The sequence below is a fragment of the Bactrocera latifrons genome, unplaced genomic scaffold (assembly GCF_001853355.1).
Source record: "Bactrocera latifrons isolate USDA-ARS-PBARC rearing strain unplaced genomic scaffold, ASM185335v1 scaffold_2, whole genome shotgun sequence".
Classification (NCBI taxonomy): Eukaryota; Metazoa; Arthropoda; class Insecta; order Diptera; family Tephritidae; genus Bactrocera; species Bactrocera latifrons.
In genome coordinates, this window is record NW_017535518.1 from 1,181,276 (window position 1) to 1,188,174 (window position 6,899).

General features: G+C 33.7%; 1 long non-coding RNA gene across 1 annotated transcript; it reads right to left on the reverse strand.

Moving 5' to 3' along the window:
- Positions 1 to 6: 6 nt before the first annotated feature.
- LOC108967818 lies at positions 7 to 4,639 on the reverse strand. The gene is made up of 3 exons (XR_001993281.1): positions 4,542 to 4,639; positions 1,992 to 2,271; positions 7 to 652 (listed from the first exon to the last, which is right to left on the reverse strand). It is a non-coding gene; the product is annotated as an uncharacterized LOC108967818 (long non-coding RNA).
- Positions 4,640 to 6,899: the final 2,260 nt, after the last annotated feature.

Below are 6,899 nucleotides of genomic sequence, written 5' to 3' on the forward strand. Positions count from 1 at the left end.
CCACTCACTTGAATATCTTCAAATATCTTCACTTTTGACTTTTTATTCTTTATTTTCTTTTATTTATATCATCACAGTTCACCACTAACTGCAATCAGTTGCTTCTTCACTCTACATATTCACCTTTTCGCGCGCTCATAAGTATTATGTTTGATCATTTGTTCGCGTGGACTCCGCCGCTCTGCTGTGCGCTGCAGATCCTGCTGCGAGCTTCACTTGATTTTACGTTATTCGATTAAATTTTGTTGTTTTTTTTTAATGCGCACGTTTTTGTTGTTATTTGTTTTTCTCACATAGACAGTTAGCTCGGTTTGCATGTACATATGTATGTATGTGATACACTTGACTTGTGCTCCCTTCTTATTATTGTCTTATATTGACTGCTGTCGCCGTTTGCGTTTGCCGTTTGTCGTGAAAATTCGCAGTTAAGGTGCCAACTTACGTTTAATTAACATTACAATTTATGACGCCACATCGATCTCGATAGTATACGAATTTATGTTCGTCGCGCACATTTTTAAGGACGTCCATACAAAATAAGCACAATATAACTAAATGTTGTTGTTCTTGGCGAACGGAAAGAAATTTGTGTTCTTTTTTGCGAATAATTGGTACCGTTTAGTAAGGTAAACAGGGGCAACAGGCAAAATACCTTAATGTAGACATACATAAGTAAAAATCTAAATCACCATCTGTTCAAATTTGAACCGGACTAACAAAAAAAGTATGTAATAAACTTTATGGTTGACCAATTTTTCAAACATTTTCCTAAGCCTCGGCGAGGCCGGCCTTCATTGTCTCAGCGATTGACTTTTGATGGCTTCAAAGGACTCATCCACTTTCAGTCATTGCTTTGAAGCGAATTTTTCGGTTGCTAAAACATAAAAATGTCAAATGCAACGAAAACGGTAGCTGAGCGATGTTCATGTTTCATGTTCATCCAAAAAATCTGTCACAAGATTTTTGTAATGTGGCGGAGTAAATCCGGTCGTTTACGACAAATTGTAGATCAAGTAGATAGTAGTAGTAGTAGCCTCAAAACAGCCAAAGTATTCTTTATTGAGCGTTTGACCCCATGGAACGGCTTCATGGTGAAATACACCGCGGTAATCAAAGAAAAAGATAAGCTTCACCTTGATTTTTGACGGACTTTAACGCGGTCTTTCGATTACGTCACATTTTTGGAGCGCTATTCGCATATTATTTGACAGTTTCGACGGAATGGTCATAAATCCACGTTTCGTCAGCAATAATGATGCGTCTGACGAAAGTAGAGTCCTCAGCTACGTTGTCAAGCATCTTTTTTTGCAAAAAATTCAGGGCGTTTGGTACTAGTCTAGCATTGATGCCCTTCATACTCAAAAAATTAACCAAAACATTAATCAAAATGGTTGAGTCGAGGACAATGTTAAGATACTTTGCTGACGCCAACACGATTTTCAATATCTGTCTCTTTAACTTTTTCGATGTTAAGATCATTAAAAGAGTTGGAGGGACTACTCGCCTAAGGCAAGTTTTCGATGACTTCACGACCTACACTGAATACATAACTACACTTTTATCAATTCAGTAAGCGTGTGCAGTTTAAATGAATCATTCCGAGTCAAAATTGACCAGATGATATTTACTGATTTACATCAAAGTACCAAAAATCACTGTTTTTCAAGAAGAATTTTTAAAATATATTTTTGGAAAGAATTTTTAGCAACTTTAAAAAAATTTTTGGCAAGCGATTTTATTTTTAATTTTTTAATATAATAGTTAATATTAACACTTTTTTGACTAGATGATTTTTTCACTTCAAATATTTTTAACTCATAATAATAAATATTAAATATCAAATAAATTTTTTTTTTTTTAATTCACCACGTGATATTATGTCAGAAACACGTATTTTTTATGGCACAAAAGTTGTTTTAATAATTAAATTGTATCCATAATTATTTGAAACGGCATCAGTTCAATTTCTTTGCAAAATATTATTTTCTAACCTCACATAAAATATCACTTTTTTACTTTAAACAAATGACAAACAAATTAAAAAAAATAAGACAATATCAATTAAAAAATAGACGTCCGAACACACAACGTGGGCGAGTGTTAAAGGTTAAATGCGCCAATTGTTGCGTTCCCATAGCACTTGCGCTAAGCGTAAAGTTATTTTTACTATAGAGCAACAACAATATCAACAGTTATAAGTAAAATTTCCAATGCGTTCATTTACTTTTTGTTGGCTTGGAAGCACAGTTAATCGGTTCAAGTTAGGCTTCACTAAAAAATAAAGAAACTTCTTCACACAAATTCTTTAGAATCTAATATCTTAAGAATGCTTAAAAAATTTACTTCATTATAGGAAAACTGATAATATCAGCAAAAGCATGTATTAAAATTTTCTATAAATAATTTACAACGCAGAACGTTTCAAAATTTTTATGATTGTTAAAAAAAAATAACTCCAAGTAGTGTTTCTTAGAAACTCTCTTTAACGTGGAGTCCTAAGAAGGAGCCTCTATAATTACACTAATATTGAGAAAATAAAAAGATATTGTTTCACATACCGCTTGGGTATACATACCTTTAAAAGTAACATACTAATTATGTAATAGCTTTAGTGGTACAGTCTACTAAAGTGTAGCCCCACAGTTCAATCAACTTTATCTTTGCGACGCATTTTTCTCAAAACTACATTTTTCGATACTGCCAAATTGCTTACTAAAAGACAAATGATTCGATCATTCTAATTTTTTTGCATATTTTGTATACATTGTGATAAAAAAGTACCCGGAAATTGCAAAATAACGCAAAAAATTTAATTATTCATCAATATTTATTTTGTCGCCTTTAAAGTAATCCCTTCCAGATGTATTACACTTCTGCCAACGATTTTTCCAGTCCTCGAAACACTTTTCATAGGCATTTCAAGTGAATTTTGTTTTATTCCTTCGATCGCCTGAAAATGGGTTCCACGAAGCGACAATTTCAGTTTATGGAACAAGAAAAAATCACACGGAGCCAAATTTGATGACTACTCTGGTTGATCGATGGTATTCATTGCGTTTTTGTCTCTAAATCCGGTCTCAATCGTGGCTCGATGCGATGATGCATTATCATCGTGTAGAATCCATGAATTGTTATTCAACAATTTGGACCGTTTCAACGGATGTTTTCACTCAAACGCCTCAATACGGTCAAATAGAACTCCTCATGATACTTGATTTGTTAGCATGTCAAACTCATAAACCCATGTCCCATCGGCGGTTATAAAGCTCTGCATGAATGTGGGATCGAACTTCTCAAGATCACGCATGTCCAAAGAGACCTTTTTATAGTGCTCTTTTTGAAAAAACTTCAGCTTTATGGGGATGAGTCGAGCAAAAAGACGTTTCACACCCAAAATATCCACCAAATCATTCCAAAAAACTCGCGAAAGATGTCGAGTTCTCTTGCTAACACTTGCCTGACGATTTTCAAGCACCGAATCCTTAATTTTTTTAAATTTTGATCAGTTGAAGAGGTAGAAGGTCGTCCTGAACTCCCGACCGTCTTTGAAGGCTTTGTACCACTCATAGGCATCACCGTAGGCCTTTTCCAAAACTCGTAACGATTTCGCAAACGAAATTTGGTTAGAAATACAAAATTTGAATCAAAAAAAAAATTTTTTTTTGATAGTTTTATACATTGTAAAAGCGCAAAGCATTAATGAGGTGTACCGACTTAAGCAGCATCCTTCCAACTTAGGAAAATACATGTTTTAGAAATATCATTTACACGGTGAATTTAAATACAATTTCCGGATGCTTTTTGTCCCAATGTCCGCACTCTTTTCAAACGCCGCCATTTTGTCAACTTTTGACTTTTTCAACTTTAGGTCACTATACCGACAATATCTGCTATCAGAGCAGTTTTTTTACGTTTAACTCGTACATTTTTTTGTATTTTGTCAACTTGTATATCCTACGGACAGCCGAAAGCCTTTGATGCTAGCGCTGCGTACTTTAGTTTATTTAATAATTTGTTTATTATGTAAGCTTTAATAAAATAAAATAAAATATCCTACGGAAATCTAATAGTTCTCTTCTTATGGGACCTCGATATGTAAAATTTATAGATTCTAACTTGTTCATTTGACTGTTGGGATCATACCGGGCCATACGTTTACGCTTTGTAAATTAACAAGTGCATGAAAATATTTTTTAATAATTTAAACAAAATATTATTAAAATTAATCCTTGAGATGTCGATCTGAATAGCAGTTTTTTTAATACATATTTTTTTTTTTAAATGTTGACCAAAATAAGGATACATCGCGATACTTTATAAATAAATATATAAGCCTATTAAAAATGACTTCTTCCCTTTAAAACAGCAAACAAAATTGTTCAATTAATTATTCCTAAAACAATATTTTGAAACACCATCGCGTTTTATAATTTTTAAAAAATATTTTATGATTGATTTTGCACATGTATAATATTTTTCCTTCTTAAAAACACTTATATTCATATATCTCTTATATTAATTAATTATTTAATCGAACACACATAGATTTCACATTGAATTCATGATTTCATTTCCTTTCCGTTTCCTGCATTATAACTTTTTTATGATCAAACTGTGTCGTTTCCAAAAAAGTATTCGATCTTTTACCGAACGCGTACAAAAGTCGACTGTGCCAGATTGTCTGGCGCTGACGTATGGGAAGGCGCACACGATAGACAACTCGAACGATGCATAACCGAAATCATATTAACGACCGCCGCAAAGAAGGCACATCTTCCGGCAGCAGACGGCGGACAGCATTGTGGCAAGTGCAAAAGTGTGAAGCGGCATCCTCAGCGTCAGAAGCACATACATACATACATAATCACCTATGGTTGTATGTATAGTAAAAGCCAATGAGCAATGTGTCATCAAAGTATGTGAGAGTACTTTCCAAGCGCAAGTGAACTATATACACTCATTTGGATTCTCAAATTTAGATGTACATATGTATGTATATGGAATAGGTTGAAGAGGTGCCACAAAGTGGTATACTTTATTTATTTATTATTATTTTATAATTATGCTCATGAGTCGCTCTCGTTATATTGTGTGATATCTCTACCTCATAAATTGAGTTATGCGCTACAATTATATAGTACACACTTCGGTATACTGATCCAATAAAGTCCTTCGAAATTAGGAATATCCATAAATAGATGTCGATGTTTCACTGAAGTAATTATAAGGCTTAGAACAAAGGTTGAGTGTGTAACAAGTTTCAGAACTCTTTTAGATCGGAGAAACAAAATTTAAATTGAGAAGTGTTTCCTTCTCCTCTGCTAAGAACACAGTTAGACAGGAGCTTCTACCTATACTGTCCTCAACTACATAGGTATCGATATAACCGAGAGGACTCGAGGGCAAAATTAGAGATTAAGCCTATGGGTTCACTCAGACCTAGCAGCTATTGATACCTCCGATTGTTACCTACAATTACTAAGGCAACTTTTGCTATTCTAATTGCAATATTATCTAAGAAGTCTAGAGAATATAATACAAAGAGCTATATATAATACAAAGAGCTATATGTTCACAGCTCTTCAAAAAAAAAAAAAAAAATTTCAGAACTCTTTGGGATCGTATAATTATCTGAGAAAAACAAAATTCAAATTGCCAAGTGCTGCCTTCATCTCGGCTAAGAAACTGCTAGACAGGAGCTAATACATATACCGTAATCAATAACATATGTATCGATATGATGGCGAGAACTAGAGAGTATCCCTCTGCGTTGACTAGTAGTTACCAGCCTCCGATTGTTACCTACAATTACTAAGGCAAGTTTTGCCAATTGGATCAGGATGAGAATATATGTTTTCTGAGTTCTTCAAAGTTAAATCAATCAGGAGCTTTATTCCAATCCAATCCAAGAATGTTCCTGCCGGGTATTTCATTATATCACTTTTCTTTTTTCTCAGCTTGTTGTAGGACAGTTAGTACAAATTTATATATATTCATATATAGGCTTGTGTTCGCACGCACCACCACTTAAAATTGTACAACTACAATTGTCGTTCATAATGTCGATCACTTGATGATCGATATCGAATTGTTACGAGTCTATTGTTTAACGTGTGTCATGGCACTTCAACGCCGTTTTCAAAAGAAAAGATACACGACTGTATTTATAGTTCTCGTGGTGACTGGGCGTTAAGGTCAGCGATTAGGTTGAGTTCTACCACGCCTTCTTTTTATTTAATTCATTTATAATTTCATCAACTCTCTAACAATTGAGCTTAGTGCGCATAGTTTCATATTTATTGCCACAACTCAAGTAGATTGTTTGATTTCCGTAGGAATTCGATTAAACATTCAATTATGTCAATGTTGCGTAGATATTTCAATTATATTTTATTGGTATTTCGGACACTAAAATTTTGGAGACAATACCACACCCTTTTCATATAAAATTGTTGGATGTGAGGAAAAAAGAGCACATGGTAACCACATTCTTTTTATTTTAAGGTTACATGTTTTATTGAGAGAAAATTTGTTTATATTTTCTTTAGACTAGAATTTTAATTCAGCTTTCATTTAGCGAACAAAACCTCTAACGAGTTATAACGAATTCCTCACAAAGCTCCTACAACTCAGTACTCCATCGCTTGCTGTGTAGAATATCCCTCAGTTTGAACCTACGACTTATCTCTACAAATAATATGAGATTTCAAGTATGCAAGCAAGCAATAGCATCACTACACATCACTGATGATCTAATATTGATCTCAAGATACCAATAATATTGCCCCTTTCACATTAAGTTATTATATGTGAAGAAGAATCTATCACTTGCTAAGGGATCTCATTCAATTTTATTTCATAACTTGTAGACAATATCTCCAATGTATAATAACGATGCC